At 44.0% G+C, this 16,963-nt stretch overlaps 1 pseudogene; it reads left to right on the forward strand.

Annotated features, from left to right (window-relative positions):
- Positions 1 to 15,932: 15,932 nt before the first annotated feature.
- On the forward strand, positions 15,933 to 16,292 carry LOC101284975 (cytochrome c oxidase copper chaperone-like; annotated as a pseudogene).
- Positions 16,293 to 16,963: the final 671 nt, after the last annotated feature.

Below are 16,963 nucleotides of genomic sequence, written 5' to 3' on the forward strand. Positions count from 1 at the left end.
AATAAGAACCAAATGGTATCACTTTGCCTGTAAAGTGTAACAGCCAGTGTCACCCGGTTACATCTCCGTCTGCTGTGTTAGGAAGCATTATCGTCCTTACTGTTTTATGTTTCTCTCTGAAGTACCAGGAAAGGACTTTATGTGACTCAGTCCAAGAGAGCTTTGTATCACAGCCTAGAGCTGACAAGCACGGAATCCAACCCCACTGGCCACAGGACACAGGGCTGGGCCTAGGGTAAAGCTGTGAGGTACCTGGAGCATGACATGTACTAGCCGTCATGAAAGTGAGTGCCACAGGAAAGCTTGCACCCTGGGGGCCTCCCTCTCCTCACCCTAGTCCCGATTTGCAGGACAGTTGGCCGGGGAATATTTTGAAAACCGAAGTGGATCTTAGTCATCAAGGACTCGCGTTTTCAGCCTAGCGTCATGCATTTTCTATACTCTTTTTAAATTAAAAAAAAAAAAAATCTTGGCCTCCTTATGCTTCTCCCACCTCCCAAGTCAAACCAAACCGAAACAAAAAAGACACAACTCATTCCCTGAACTGAGTTCACATAGTGGGTTGTAATTAATTTAATTTTTCATAAATCAAACTTTTCTTTTGGGAGGTTTCTACTTTGTGCCAGGCCCTGGGCTATGACAGGAAAGGCTGGGGTGGCCCCCGCCTTCCAGGAGGGAATAACCTCATAGGACAAGGAATAAACCCATAAATCATTAAAGGCAAAAGGGAACTGGAAGATGCTGCAAGAGAGGGGCAGGTGCCTTCCATCCTTGCTCAGGTCAGGGAGGGAGCTCTTCTACCTCCAGGGAGAGTCTCAGGGGAGAGGAGGTGAAGGTTAGCACCCATCAGTTTCTACCACCCGGTTAATGGCGCACAATTATGACAACACGGCATCACAGGTAGGGAACTACAGGCACCCGTATCTGCTAAGTGCTTTATGGCACTTTCTCCTTTAATCCCCGTAAGAATCTGATGCACACACGTACACACACGTGTACACATGTATACACATATATATTATATCTAATGTATTGTGTATGTATATTTCCCCCACTTTACAGATAAGAAAACTAAGGCTTGGAGAGAGGCTAAGTCACTTAATTGGGATTTATCATTATTAGCAGCTAGTAAGGATAAAAGCCAAGACTTGAACCAGCAGTCTCATGTCATAGCCCAAACATTAGCAGAGAAAAACGTTTCTTTACGTTAAATGGACTCATGTTGAGCCTTGAGTGGAACTATTTTGGCTCTTTTTATTTGGAATGTTACAATATTTAAGTGTGTTGAAAGGTATAGCTCGAAGCGTACTTTCCATCCTAAAGCGTGCGCGCTGACGGTCGTGAGGCTTCTGCTCTCACACAGGCGTGCGGGAGGACAGACCACACCACCCCTTTGTCCTTACATGTATTCATGGAGCTAAATAAGACTTTACCAGCTACAATAACACCCGTCAGTTATCTGTGCTATAGTGTAAACAATGAAATTCTTATTATGTACTCAGAAACCACAAAGCCATTTCCATGGAAACTCTGTTTTCATGTCATATCTTTAATGAATAGGTAATGAAAGAAATGCTGCATTTACAACTTCATTACTAGTTAAAAAAAATAGAAAGCACACACTCACACACATACAAACCCAGCCGTAAATTTGAATTATGGTCATTGTCATGTTTTAGAACACAGTGAACATCATAGGGGAATTTTCAAGGCTGTCATTTTGGATTGAGTGGATGGAGGGAAGACGAAAAAGAAAATATGTTGCCAAAAGCCTACCCACCATGCCAACAACTTGCAGTGTTAGTCTCACTCTTTATCTCATTATGATTTTAATAATTTTGGCACAGAATGAGTCCCCATGCCCAGGAACAAGTATGTTTGGGAGTGGAGAAGGGAAATGTCAAATAAAACCCTTGTTTCCTTCAGATACCCACAGCTGACCTGCCTCTTTTTTTAAGAGGATATGTTAAAAATGGTAGTCTTCTTTGAGCCTCTCCCATCACGAGAAGGTTGACGAGATAGGAATCTGATTTGCTGTTAAAGGATTGCTTTAATGTAACATAAAAGATTATCTATTCACTGCATCTAATTGCCGAGGGGAATCAGTTCTGTGACATCAGTGCAAGTATCTTAAAAAAGCCTTTTACAAGAATTATTAACAAAGAATGTGTAGCCTCCATTCTGATGGTCTGATCAAGACGTGTGAGCAGGTCTGAAGGGACAGTGATAGAACCGCAGGGTGACAGGGAAGAGGAAGAGGCCATGACGCCGCCTCCACACACTCAGCTGCCCACCACCTCCCGGACAAGTAGACTGGTGCTTCCCTGCCACTGCCCACACCCCTCTCCACCCCGTGCCATGGATGGAATGTGCAGATGGGGTAAAACATCTCAGGGGCAATTCGATCGACACAGAAAATTATATAAAATCTTATTCCCATTCCATCAAACCGTCCCGTCTTCCGATCCTTGCCCAGGTCAAGTGTCTGATAGCTCAGGAAATGTCTCATGTTTCCCGGCATGGTTATGTACCATCAGGCGACCTAGAAATGACGTCCAGTAGTTCATGGAGCAGCACGTCCTCATTCACTAGACCCCATCATTTGAGGTTTGTGATAATCTCAACGATAACTGGGCTGAAACTCATCTTCATCCATTACTGAAGAGAGCATACTAAGAAAATCCACAGGGAAAGAAAGATTTCAGAAAAGATACATATACTTCTTTCAAATGCCCTTGGTGGCGGGTGGGGGAATGCTCATTTGTCTAGAAAACATAACTTATCTGTTCATTAAAGTTCTTTCCCTGAGAGCTTTGGACAGGTGATTTTTTCTAGTGTAACTCTGAGTACTTGAAAAATCATAAAGCTGCATTTCTTTAATAATACTCTACGGATGAGAGGCATCATGCTGTAATAAAGAAAAATATTGTTTGGGCTCCCTTTGAACTTGCTGTGTGGCCTCGGAAATTCCCTTCTCTGGGTTGTTTCCTTATCTATACATTGAATGGGTAGGACAAGATGGTCTCTGAGGTTTAATGTCTTGTGAATTCATGTGCTTTTCACCAAACCCCAGGCTGACCCACCTCTACTAGGCTGAAGCACAGAGGTGGCTGTGTGAGAGGCAGCTGGACACAAACACTGCCACTGGCAGGACCCCCAGGGCTCCCGACCTCATGGAAGCTCCTGCTCCTCAGCTCTGTCCACGGTCACTGCACTCTTTGTCCACACACGCCCATGGGGAGCTTCAGCCTCCCTGGGAGATGCTGTCCTGTGTCTTTGAGGCACCTTGATGTGAACTTATAAGGGCTACATTGTCAGTATTATATGAGCCAGCCTCTAACACACCCTCCAAAGTCAGGACAATCCATCCAGCCATTTCTGTGGGATAAACAGGAGCATCGACTCTGCAGGGGGTGGGGGGAGGTCACGGCCCTGGACTTGCTGTCAGACCTTCTGGGCTTGGGGTCCAGCTCTGTGGACCTGGACAAATCACTCCAAGCTTCTCTCTGCAAGTGAGAACACCAATACCTACCCCCAAATATCTCTCTAGGTAGATCTGAGGACCACCCAAGAAAGTGGGGGTGGAATTGATTAATAAACTGTAAAGTGAAATACAAGTATTACAGAAAAAACAGAGCAGACACACTCATCTCCCTCTTAGACTCAACAGGTTGCCAGCTGCTGTCAGTCCCAGCACTGACCCCCTGCGGGCACCTACCATATTCAAGTTAGGTCGGGTCATGGCTATATTCTGCCACATTCCTCTGTTTAACGCTTTCTTTTTCCTTCTTTCTTTTTATAGATTAGCCTTTTTCTTTCCTTAGTTCTACTCATAGCACCTTCCACAGTGTTGGGCAGAAAGAATTCCACAATTATAATACTTTACATATGTTTTGGTCATTTGACAACAAACAATTATAGAATCTATACAAAATACAAAGTGGTGGGCTTCCCTGGTGGTGCAGTGGCTGGGAGTCCGCCTGCCGATGCAGGGGATGCGGGTTTGTGCCCCGGCCGGGAGGATCCCACATGCCGCAGAGCTGCTGGGCCCATGAGCCATGGCTGCTGGGCCTGCGCGTCCGGAGCCTGTGCTCCACGGCGGGAGGGGCCACAGCAGTGAGAGGCCCGCGTACCGCAAAAAAAAAAAATACAAAGTGGTTTTTCCCTATAGATGAGGCACATTCTAAAGGGCAAAAGATCCTTTAGATGAGCACTTTCATTTCTGGAATTCTACCCTAAGGATATAATCCAAAATATATAAAAAATTTATATGTAAATATGTTCATTGAAGAGTTATTTATAATAGGGAAAATTTTAATTAATATAAATGTCCAAAAGAGGAAAAGGAGTCAATAAATTTGAGTGTCTCAACTATGTAGATTATAGTGCAGCCATTGGAAACAGTATCTGAAAGAGTAGAAGTGCTACAGTTTCACATGCAGGCAGGAAAAAAACAGAATGCAGAATTATAGACTCACCCCTAATCCATTTATTCAACAAACATCTCTTGAGCACGTGCCATGTACCAGGCATTGTTACAGGCTTGGAAGTAGAGCCCTGCACAAGGCATGTGGTCTCCAAGCTCTAGTGGAAGAAACTTCACACCAGCGTAGGGGGGAATGGGTGGAGATCTAAAATAAGCCAGCAAATAAACAAACAAGAGAAATGCCAGGTGGTGAGAGAGCTGCACAGAGAGAAAGGACTGGGGCCATCAGGGAAAGCCTCTCTGTGGATGGGATATCTGAGCTGAGGTCTGAATTACAATCCGGAAACACACCTGACAATACCAATAGGACAAGCACTCCAGGCAGAGGAAAGAGCCAGTGCAAAGGTCCTGAGGTGGGAACAAGGGTGGATCATTTGAGGAATAGACAGAGGGCACAGTGGCCAGGGGGACATTTATGAGTGAAGGTTGGAAAGGAAAGCAGGGCCATGTTCTGAGGCCTTATTAGTAGGGGAGTCAGCCAGGAGGCTGAGATGAAGATAGAAGGAACCACAGGAGAGGGTGGTATGTGGGACCCCAGGTGGGGGATGGAACACTCAGCTGAGGGCCATACAGCAAGGGGTCAGAGGGGTGGGAACAGAGAAGAGCACGTTTTCACAACACGGAGACAGTTGAGGACACCAGTAAGAGACATGTATCTCCCTGACACCAAATCAGCAGCCTGGCTGGAGCAGGTCAAGGACATGGGGACAGAGACTGCAGTCAGTTCTTCCAAGGAGTTCTGATGAGATGGGAGTAGAGAACAGGGTAATAGGTAGAGGTGATGCAGGGCCCTGGGAAGCCTTTTCCCTGCCAAGATAAGCACTAGTGGAGCTCTTTTATGCTGTTGGGAGTGAGGAGGGAGACGCCGATGATTCAGGAGAGGAGAAGCGAGTCACTGAGAGGGTGCTCAGGTAGGAGAAGGACCGGCCTGGATGCACATGGTGGGGGGCAGGGGCCACTGGGTTGGTGGTGCTGGTCATGGGAAGATGGGGCCATGACTCTCACTGCTCCTATTTCCCCAACTAAGAATAGTTACCAGGTAAGACAGGAGAGCTCTGTGTGTGTGTGTGTGTGTGTGTGTGTGTGTGTAAGTGATTTCAGAAGGAAGAAGTTATGAAGCAGGGACACGTTGGGTGTCCATTAGGATTCGTCACTGTGAGTTTTACACTCTGGTGAGAATGGCCATCATCAAAAAGCCTATAAACAATAAATGCTGGAGATGGTGTGGAGAAAAGGGAACCTCCTGCACTGCTGGTGGGAATGTGAATTGGTGCAGACACTATGGAGGCTCCTTAAAAAAACTACAAATAGAGCTACCATATGATCCTGCAGTCCCACTCCTGGGCATATATCCAGAGAAAAACATACTTTGAAAAGTTACATGCACCCCAATGTTCACTGCAGCACTGTTTACAATAGCCAAGACATGGAAGCAACCTAAATATCTACCAACAGATAAATGGATAAAGAAGATGTGGTACATATATACAGTGGAATATTACTCGGCCATAAAAAGGAATGAAATAGTGCCATTTGCAGCAACATGGATGGACCTAGAGATTGTCATACTGAGTGAAGTAAGTCAGAGAAAGGCAAATATCATATGATATTGCTTATATGTGGAATCTAAAAAAATGACACAAACTTACTTACAAAAGAGAAATAGACTCACAGACTTAGAAAACAAACTTATGGTTACCAAGGTGAAAGGTCAGGGGGAGGGATAAATTAGGAGGTTTGGGTTAACATATATACACTACTATATATATAATAGATAATCAATAAGGACCTACTATATAGCACAAGGAACTCTATTCAATACTCTGTAATAGCCTATATGGGAAAAGAATCTGAAAAAGAATGGATATATGTATATGTATAACTAAATCACTTTGCTGTACACCTGAAACTAACACAACATTGTAAATCAAATTTACTGCAATATAAAAAAAAATTTATGGCTGAGGGTTTTGAAGTCTCCCCCACCGCCAGCATGACTGTGAGCTTCTCTCTAACAATGTCCAGCTGCTCAGGTGGGCATGGGGTGGGAGGTGTGACCAGGATGCTTACATGTACCTAATGCCCAAACCAAAAAATGGTGAGGAGATAGACCAAAATGCTTGTGGTGGGTGTTTTTCAGTGGTGAGATCATGGTGAGATTTCTTTTCTCCTTTCAATTTTATATATCTTCCAAATTTCCTATATGGAGTTTTAATAATAGTGGGAAAATAATTATAGTTTTTAAAAGAAAAAATATGGATGAGGGTGGTTACAACTCCCCATATGTCAGATATTTTTCATCTGGCAGGGTTGCTCAGTGATGGTCCAGCAAAATATTCAAATCAGCTGGAGAGTATTTCCAATTCACTTTTTTTTTTTCGGTACGTGGGCCTCTCACTGCCATGGCCTCTCCCGCTGCGGAGCACAGGCTCCGGACGCGCAGGCTCAGCGGCCATGGCTCACGGGCCCAGCCGCCCGCGGCATGTGAGATCTTCCCGGACCGGGGCACGAACCCGTGTCCTCTGCATCGGCAGGCGGACTCTCAACCACTGCGTCACCAGGGAAGCCCTCCAATTCACTTTTTAAAAGTCAACTTTGTATTCTGTGTAATTTGAGATTTAAAGAAAAGTTGCAAAGATAGAGAGTTTCTATGTACCATTCATCCAGATTCCATAAATTGACAACATCTTACATAAACATGCTGCATTTGTCAAAATTAAGAAACTATCACTGGTGCAGTACTATAAACTAAGTCACAGACTGTAATTGAATTTTGCCGGTTTTCCCACTAACATCCTCTTTCTCTTCCAGGATCTAATCTGGGAAACCACATTGCATTTAGCCAATTAGCTCTAAAAGATTCCTTGGCCAATGTGCAAAAATTGTTAGTTTTATCTACTCCATAGTGTCACTGTGAGAATTAACTGAAGAAATCTGTAGGAAAAAGCTGTGTAAACTGAAAAGTGTGACACTGTACTGAATGATGATGATGATGATGATACAAACTTCACATTGTTAAACCCGTGTGCTGAAATTGAAGGGGAAATGAGAATAGAAACTTGCATTTGTAGACCATCTTGTACTTCTTTAAGTGCCTCAAAGTCTCATCTGCTAATAAAAAGCCATCATATATTGTTTACTGTATATGTCAAGCACTGTGTTGTGCGTATATTAGTTTCCTGATGCTGCTGTAACAAAGTGCCACAAACTGGGTAGCTTAAAACAGCGTAAGTTTACGGTCTCACAGTTCCAGAGGCGGAAGTGCAAAATGAAGGTGTTAGCAGGGTTGCATCCTTTTCGGTGGCTCTGAGGGAGAATCTCTTCCATGCCTCTATTTTAGCTTCTTGGGGTTGCCGGCAATCCCTGGCTTTTTTTGGATTGTAGAAGCATCATTCAAATCTTTGCTTCTGTCATCACAGGTGTTTTCTCTCTCTCTCTCTCTCTCTGTCTTTCTCTGTGGCTCTGTGTCCAAATTTCTCACTTCCTATAAGGGCACCAGGCATTGGAATAGGGCCCACCGTTATACAGTACAACCTCATTGTAACTGTTATGTCTGCAAAGACCTTATTTCCAAACAAAGTCACATGCACAGGTTCTGGGTGGGCCTGAATTTTAGGGGGACACTAGTCAACCCAGTACAGAGCTCTAATTCATTAACTCATTTCATAAGACTCATCAACTTTACGAGGCAGATACTTTTATTACTCCCAATTTATAGACAGAAAAACTGAGGCTTAGAAATTAGAAAGGTCAGTAACTTGCCCGAAGTCCAATAGCCTTAAGTGGCCATGAGCAAACCGGTCTCTCAAGCTCCGTCTTCTTTACCACTATCCCAGTGTTTCTCAAACTGGGGTTAAAGGTCATATTCTTGGGATTCTTCTAAGTCTCAACGATAAGTTAAAGTTTTTGTTCTTTTATTCTGACAATACTCTCCTAAAACCCACGTCAACATATTACGGAAACTTGCCATGTAACCAAATGCTGTGCCCAGTGCCCAGCCTTGTAATTGTGGGTAGGATGGAGTTGGGGTCAGGGCCAACCACGAGCAAACAGAGGACGGCACATGTAAAGAACACCTCTCGCCAGGTGAAGCCCAGATGATGTCATGACATGCCAGGCAAGTTCAGGATCCCGGGGAGGTGAACTTGGAAAAGCTCCTGTGACAGAGGGAGGTGAGGGGGCAACAGAGGCAGACGCTCAGGAGTCGAGACCTTGAGAACCCCCAGCCCCGCCTGCCCAGGAGCACCCCAAGGAGAGTCAGGCGGTTTAATTCGGGCACAGCAACATCATCTGTCACGTTAAACTCAAGCTTTTAATTGGACTTCTATAGTTTCCTGGTTTTGTTTGTATTGAATCTTTAAATTTGCTTTGGTTTTTATAGATGTATAAGAGCTATAACCATAAGGAAATTGTACCTAATTTATGTTTGCACATATCTGAGTAATATTATAATAAAAAGAATTAAGGTCAACCCAAGGAATTCATGAAGTTTTGTTCTAGATGGAGAAAAACCAGCCTCTGCTCTGTCTTGCTTCCCGGTTTCACTCCTGCCAGGACCTACCAAGGACAATGTGCTCTCACCCCACTTTGCGGGGAGGAAACCTTGTCCCCAGGAAGGCAGGTAAGTTCCCAAGTGACATCACACAGGTGGTTTATAGGAGAGCTGCGAGGACCCACCAATCGGTCAGGACTCCAAGCAGTATGGGGCAGAAAACTCAATTCAAACCAGCTAAAAATTTAAAGGGAATTTATTGGTGCATATGACTACATAAATCAGGAGTAAAGCTTACTTTGGGTTGGTTTTGTTATGGGGTTCAGTATATGACCAGGACTTGGGTTACCTCTTCTTCTTAGCTCCTCCACTATTTCCCAGGTCAGCTTTGTCCCCAGGGTCCCAAGATGGCCAACAGCAGCTTCCTGGACTTGGTGCTTCTCCACTCAAGCCCAGTGGGGACATAGCAGCCTAGAGGAAACCCCCATGCACCCTCTTGGCTCTGACTGGGCTGCATGCCCATATCCAAAGCAACCCTAGACCCAGGGGAAAATGTGCGCTAGTTGCCTTACATCTAGGTTATGTGCTCCTCTCAGAGCCAGGAGCGTGGATAAGGCCACCAGAAGTGCATGGACTGGGGGTGACATTCCCCAGAAGGGAACTGCGTGAAGTTACTGAGAAAAGAGTAAATGGAGGCTGGACACAAACCTAACAGACGTTAATGTGAAAAAACACAGTGGTTGCAAGCTCTTATCTGAGTTTTTATCCCAACTCTACCACTTTTCTTGTTGTGCAACCTTGAGCATCTTGACTTCTCAATACCTCAGTGTCTTCAGCTGTCAAATGCGGATCATGATAATATCTATATCTTAGTGTTTGGGGGGCAGGGTAAAAATTAAATCAGATAATACTGATTAGCCCAGCATCTGGGAAATAGAAGCCCTCACCAAATGTTAGCTGTTATTCACACCAGTTTTTAATCTGGTCCCAAAACACAGAGGCCAATAGTGAGGATAATAATGTCCAGGGTAAGGGCTGGTGGGGGATCCTGAGCTTGACAGGTGAAAAACCTGTACTTACTCAGAAGAAATACACCTCGCTCATCCCCTAATCATAAAACCTCTTAAAACTGGTGTTGGTGGAATAAACAAATGAAACTTAATTTAACTTAAAAGCTGTTGCACAGCAAAGGAAACCATCAACAAAACGGAAAGACAACAACTGAATGGGAGAAAATATTTGCAAATGATATGACTGATAAGGGCTTAATATCCAAAATATATAAACAGCTCATACAACTCAATATCAAAGAAAACAAACAACCCAGTGAAAAAAAAATAGGCAGAAGACCTGAATAGATATTTTTCCAAAGAAGACATACAGATGCGCAACAGGTACATGAAAATATGCTCAACATCACTAATCATCAGAGAAATGCAAATCAAAACCACAATGAGATATCACCTCACACCAGTCAGAATGGCTATCATCAAAGAGTCTATAAATAACAAATGTTGGCAAGGATGTGGAGAAAAGGGAGCCCTCCAACACTGCTGATGGGATTGTGAATTTGTGCAGCCATTATGAAAACAGTATGGAGGTTCCTCAAAAAACTAAATATAGAACTACTATATAATCCAGCAATTCCACTCCTGGGTATATAACTGAAGAAAATGAAACACTAATTTGAAAGAATACATGCACACCAATGTTCATAGCAGTATTATTTACAATTGCCAAGATATGGAAGCAACCTAAGTATCCATCAACAGATGAATGGATAAAGAAGATATGACATATATATATATAATATATATATACACATATATAACATATACACAATGGAATATTACTCAGCCATAAGAAGAGTGAAATTCTGCCATTTGTAACAACATGGATGGACCTAGAGAGTATTATGCTTCATGGGTATTATTAATTAGTATTATGCTTAGAGGGTATTATTATGCTAAGTCAGACAGAGAAAGACATAAATACTCTATGTTATCACTTATATGTGGAACCTAAAAAAAAAACCACAAACAAATGAATGTATATAACAATACAGAAACAGACGCAGATATAGAGAACAAACTAGTGGTCACCAGTGGGGAGAGGGAAGGAGGGAGGGGAAAGAGAGGAGTATGGGATTAAGAGATGTAAACTACTACGTATAAATCAGATAAGCAACAAGGATATATTGTACAGCACAGGGAAATATAGTCATTATTTTGTAATAACTTTAAATGGAGTTTAATCTATAAAAATATTGAATCACTATGTGGTACACCTGAAACTAATATAATATTGTAAATCAACTATACTTATGTTAAAAAAGTGGGGTTGGTGGCAAGGTTTCCTTAAAGGTGGAGAAGTTCAGGTTCATAGATGTCCTGTGTCAACAACGCAATGCATGCCCCTGTGTGGGCGGGTGTGCATGGGTGTGTGCATGTATGTAGAACATGTGTGTGAGTATATGGACATGTGAGTGTGTGTGTGTGTGTGTGTGTGTGTGTGTGTGTGTAGGGGATCTGGAATAGTGATTTTTTAAAAATTGGGGTATAGTTGCTTTACAATGTTGTGTTAGTTTCTGCTAGTTTCTGCTGTACAATGAAGTGAATCAGCTATACATATACATATATCCCCTCCCTCTTGGACCTCCCTCCTACTGCCCCCCATCCCACCCATCTAGGTCACCACAGAGCACCAAGCTGAGCTCCCCGTGCTATACAGCAGGTTCCCACTAGCTATCTAACTTACACATGGTAGTGTCTATATGTCAATCCCAATCTCCTGATTCATTACCCCTTCCCCCCACCTCCCGGTGTCCACACATCTGTTCTCTACGTCTGTGTCTCTATTCCTGCCCTGCAAATAGGTTCATCTGTACCATTTTTCTAGGAATAGTGATTTGAGGTCCTCAGAGCAAGCTCAGTTTTGGAACCACGCAGGTAAGAGGATACCAAAGGGCAGGTGGTCTGTGGGGACAAAAGCCTATGAACCCTGGAAACTGCCAGAGGCAAACGTATGGCTCAGGGACCCCCAGGCCTCGCCCTTCTCCCTCCCAGTGAGGCTGTGATCTTGCTGCTACTGACTCTGGTTCAAGGACCAGGAGGACCCCAGGTGTAAAACTGTCCCTTAAACAGAAGTGACTGGAGAGAATGTGTGAGTCTCTCAGCATGTGGTGGGAATCTGAGTATAAACAGGCAGTGGAGTAGCAGGAATGCCTCTGTTTTCTTTGCAACTCTGTTGGGACCCAGCTGTGCCGTGCAGGGAATGAGGTGAATGGGAAAGGCCAAAACCCAAATCCAAACCCCAAACCAAAGCAAACAGCAAAATCTTTGCCAGTGCACTTCGCACCTGCTTCTGCTCTGTGGAGCTGCCCCGCTCCTCACACCAGGTTCTGAATCCTGGGGACTTTTACCAGGGTGTGTGTGTGTGCGTGTGTGGTGTGTGTGCTTGTGGTGTGTGTGTGTGTTTGTGTGTGTGTGTGTGTGGTGTGGTGTGTGTGTGTGGTGTGTGTGTGTGTGTGAGTGTGTGTGTGTCACTCCCTTGGCTGCCGAGGCAGTATCTTTCCCTAGGCTGCATAGGGTGATGTGCCAATGAGCAATATTCCTTAGGATGGGGACAGAGAACACTCTTCAGCCTTGTTCATCTGTAAAAAGGATGTTCTGTTTCAACTAGTTCCAGGTGATCACAGAAATTCACCAAGGTGATTTAGATGCCTTAAACATTCTGTTAAAAGTTTTGGTTTTCTAGATAGGGTTCTAATTCAAGCTCATGTTGAAAATTTAATTAAAAACCATGAAAAGGAAATGCAGGGAATAAATCAGTGAGGGGGCTGCTCAGGCGAGCACATCTTTTTAACGGCAGGTTTCTTTCTGATAGGCAATCTGAGGATCTGCTGCATGAAGGATTGAGAATCGTTCTTAAAGATGAAACAGCAAAAAATAATGTGTGGTAATGCCTTCTCAGAGTCATCTGATTCATAACCAGGGTAAAAATGGAAGGGCATAATTACTGCTGTGCACCAAAATTTATGTAAAGAAGGTTTATCGTTGCGCATTCATAGTGCTGAAAATTGGGAAATAATCTAACTTTCTAAAATAGGAAAACAGTTAAATCATGTTATTTTCACATGCTGGTCTTTCATGTAGTTATTAAGAATCAAATTTGAAAAATATTTAATGAAAGGCAAATACCTATGACTCAATGCCCAGTTTAAAAAAGGAGGGTTCAAAACTCTGTATATTGTATGATCCCAATTTTGTGTTAAAATATACAGAGAAAAGACTGGAAGGAAATCTTTAATATGATAACAATGGAAGTGAAATGTATGTCTTCACTGCTGAGTGGGGAAATTGGTGGTATTCTTCTTTCTTCTTCATGCTTTCTTTACAAAACTTTTGCAAATGCACATATGTGTGCATATATATATACGTGTATACATCATACATATAATGTGATATAAACATTATGTATATATCACATTTATAATCAGAAGGCATTTGTTTTTTTTTTTTAATTTGGCCATGCAGGGCAGCATGTAGGATCTTAGTTCCCTGACCAGGGATCGAACCCGTGTCCCCTACGTTGGAAGCGCGGAGTCTTAACCACTGGACCGCCAGGGAAGTCCCTCAGAAGGCAGTTTTGAAGATATTCAGAATAATGGGAAATGGACACTGGGGCTACAAGTACATATTATCAGTAGATTAAGAGCTTGGACAGTTATCTTGAGAACCCTCACTGAGCTGTGGGAAAATTCAAAAAATCAAGTCTTCCTGACTCTAAAAAAGCTTCCCTTCACTCTGCCTCTTGCTGATGACTGCAAAGTTTTGCCTTCCTCCTTCCTTTTACACCGAGCCTTCTTTTTTTTTTTAACTTTTTATTTTATATTGGAGTAGAATTGATTAACAGTGTTGTGTTAGTTTCAGGTGTACAACAAAGTGATTCGGTTATACATATACACGTATCTATTCTTTTTCAAATTCTTTTCCTAATAAGGTTGTTATAGAATATTGTGCAGCGTTCCCTGTGCTGTACAGTAGGTCCTTGTTGGTTATCCATTTTAAATATAGCCGTGTGGACATGTCAATCCCAAACACCCAGCCGTCCTGAGCTTCCCACGTGCACCATCTCTCTGCACCTCCGCTTCTCTGACCTGGTGATGATTTGACTTCTACTCCTCAGCTCCATGGACAGTCTTCTCCTTTAGAACGCTGGTGACCTCCTGATGTTTGAATCCTCATTTGTCTTAGTCAGCTTGGGCTGCCGTAACAGACCCAGAACCTGGTGGCCTTAAACAACAGATACTTATTCTCACACAGTTCTGGAGGCTGGATGTACAAGATCAAGATGCTGGCAGGTTTGGTTTCTGGTGAGACCTCTCTCCCTGGTTTGCAGATAGTCACCGTCTCGTTGTGTCCTCACATGGCCTTTCCTTTGTACATGCACACTCTTTGTGTCTCTTTCTCTTCTTAAAAGGACACCAGTCCTATTGGCTTAGGGGCCCACCCTTACAACCGCATTTAACTTTACCTCCTTAAAGGCCCTATCTCCAAATACAGTTACAGTGGGAGTCAGGGCTTCAACATGTGGATTTTAGGGGGGACACCATTCAGTCCATGACACCATCCTGCCAGCACTGACAGCTCTGTGTCCACCATCTTCCACTTAGCTTCTAGGTACCATGCTCTTCTGCTTCTGTCTGCCTCTCTGGTATTTCTTCTCTAGCTTATTCACTATTATACTTTTTTTTTTTTTTGGCTGCATTGGGTCTTAGTTGCAGCATGCGGGATCTTTGCTGTGGCATGCAGGGATCTTTCGTTGTGTCACATGGGTTTCTCTCTAGTTGTGCTGCGTGGGCTTCTCTCTAGTCGTGGCATGTGGGTTTTCTCTCTCTAGTTGTGGCGTGCAGGCTCCAGGGCACATGGGCTCTGTAGTGGCACGCGGGTTCCAGAGTGCGTGGGCTCTGTAGTTTGTGGCATGCAGGCTCTCTAGTTGAGGCGTGTGAGCTCGGTAGTTGTGGTGCGCGGGCTTAGTTGCCCCGAGGCATGTGGGATCTTAGTTCCCTGACCAGGGATCAAAACTGCATCCTGCATTGGAAGGCAGATTCTTTTCCAGTGGACCACTGGGGAAGTCCCACTATTACACATTTTGAATTTGCTTCTTAAATGTTCAGGCTCCTGGGGCCCTCCCTGGCCCCCCTGTTGTCTTATCCTGAGTGATCTCATCAATCTCTGGAGGTCTATGTGCTGATGATGCCCAAATCTCCACCTCTGACTCTCAACTTCTCTCCCCAGCTCCTGTCCCAACATTCGTACTGCCTACACCAGTCATTCTTAACTGGGGACAATTCTGTCTCGCAGGGGACATTTGGCCATGTCTGCAGATGTTTTTGGTCATCTCAGCTGGGGCTGGGGGCGCTACTGGCATCTGTGGTTGCTGCTAAACATCCTACAGTGCAGAGGACAGAATGATCCAGCCCCCAAAGTCAACAGTACTGAGGCCGAGAAACCCTAGCTACACCTTGGCTGAAAGTGTCCCCATCTCCTCTGTTTCCCAAACACGAACCTTCCTTTCCAAGCTGTGCCCCTCACACCAAGGTCATCCAGATGAATTCCCAGCTCCCACACCCTCTTCACCCACTGCCTCAGCTGGGGGATCATTTAGTCTCCCTGATGCTGCAAATTCTTTGGGCTCAAGACTCGCTCCTCTCTACATGCTGTTTTTCTGCTTCTGGAAGATCTTTTTTTTTTCAATTTGAAAAATATGTCAAAGCATACATTGGGGAAAAAAATCATCACAATCTCACACTTGATAGATGAAGTAAAAAGCCCTTCAGTCCCTCTAATTTCACCCCTGACAGATAACCACTGATGATAGTTTGGAGTGTACCCTCCTAGTTATTTTTTCTGAAAGGATATGACTATAGACATGCACACTTAAAAAAAATAAATAGGGGCTAATCGGCGGCGTTTGCGGAGGCTGAAGAGTTTAGGGCGTCTGTACTAGTTGCTGCTTTTGGCGCGAAAAATGCTGGGTCTGGCGGCCGCAAGCCCTGCCCCGTCGAGTCGCAGAAGAAGCCTCTGAAGCCCTGCTGCGCCTGCCCGGAGACCAAGAAGGCGCGCGATGCGTGCATCATTGAGAAAGGAGAAGAGAACTGTGGACCCCTAATTGAGGCCCACAAGGAATGCATGAGAGCCCTGGGATTTAAGATATGAAATGGTGGTCTGCTCTGGGAATTAATAATTCCTGAAAAATGAAGAAGATTTAATAACTTTGGGAGCTCTTTGATGAACATTGATAAATTTAAAAGTATTTATAACTTATTAAAAAAAAGAGAATATCCCTGGTAAAATATAAATAAATAAATAAAAGGGAATTGTGCTATATGTATTGTTCTGCAAATCGTTTTCGTCCTTTAAAATTATATCATTTCCCAGGTCAGTATATACAGCTTTTCCTCATTCTTTCTTTTTTTTTTTTTTTTTTTTTTTTTCGGTACGCGGGCCTCTCACTGTTGTGGCCTCTCCCGTTGCGGAGCACAGGCTCCGGACGCGCAGGCTCAGCGGCCATGGCTCACAGGCCCAGCCGCCCGCGGCATGTGGGATCTTCCCGGACCGGGGCACGAACCCGTGTCCCCTGCATCGGCAAGCGGACTCTCAACCACTGCGCCACCAGGGAAGCCCTTCCTCCTTCTTTTTAACAGTATCTGGTGGTACTGTTCCGCTCTTGTAATACTACAAACTTTTGTGATGTAAAATAACATGTTCATGACTAGGACTAATAAATTATTATGAAGGAACTATAACCCCGGTAAAGAGCTATGGGCCTAAACTATTGGCTAAGTCAGAAAATGTGTCAAAATGCACTGTCACTTGCAAAAAATTGGTTTGCATTTGAAAATAAAACCTCCCTGCCCCACCTTCCCTCCCCCCCGCACCCCGCCCCGGGCTTTTTTTAAAGCTCATGTGCTACCTATTGGA

The sequence above is a fragment of the Orcinus orca genome, chromosome 14 (assembly GCF_937001465.1).
Source record: "Orcinus orca chromosome 14, mOrcOrc1.1, whole genome shotgun sequence".
Taxonomy (NCBI): domain Eukaryota; kingdom Metazoa; phylum Chordata; class Mammalia; order Artiodactyla; family Delphinidae; genus Orcinus; species Orcinus orca.